This window comes from Morone saxatilis, unplaced genomic scaffold (assembly GCF_004916995.1).
Source record: "Morone saxatilis isolate NCDOM2014 unplaced genomic scaffold, NCSU_SB_2.0 Contig16, whole genome shotgun sequence".
In the NCBI taxonomy this organism is placed as follows: domain Eukaryota; kingdom Metazoa; phylum Chordata; class Actinopteri; family Moronidae; genus Morone; species Morone saxatilis.
In genome coordinates this window covers 5,378,061-5,378,272 of record NW_023339718.1, presented here as the reverse complement: position 1 = coordinate 5,378,272, position 212 = coordinate 5,378,061, and positions in this window count along the sequence as shown.

Sequence of the window (212 nt, the reverse complement as noted above, 5' to 3'; positions counted from 1 at the left end):
ATAATTTAACATAAACTTTCTCAACCAATTCTACATTTCATTCCTCGCGTTATTTGCAGGATCATTTGTGTTTACTCACGGAAGAAAACATTTTAATCTGGTTTACTGCTGCAGAGTCCAAAATCAACAGATGTTCTGTGATTTAATGTCAAACAGATCAAAATGAAAACTACATGATCATCAGAATTGGAAAAAGTCTAAATTTTAAAATG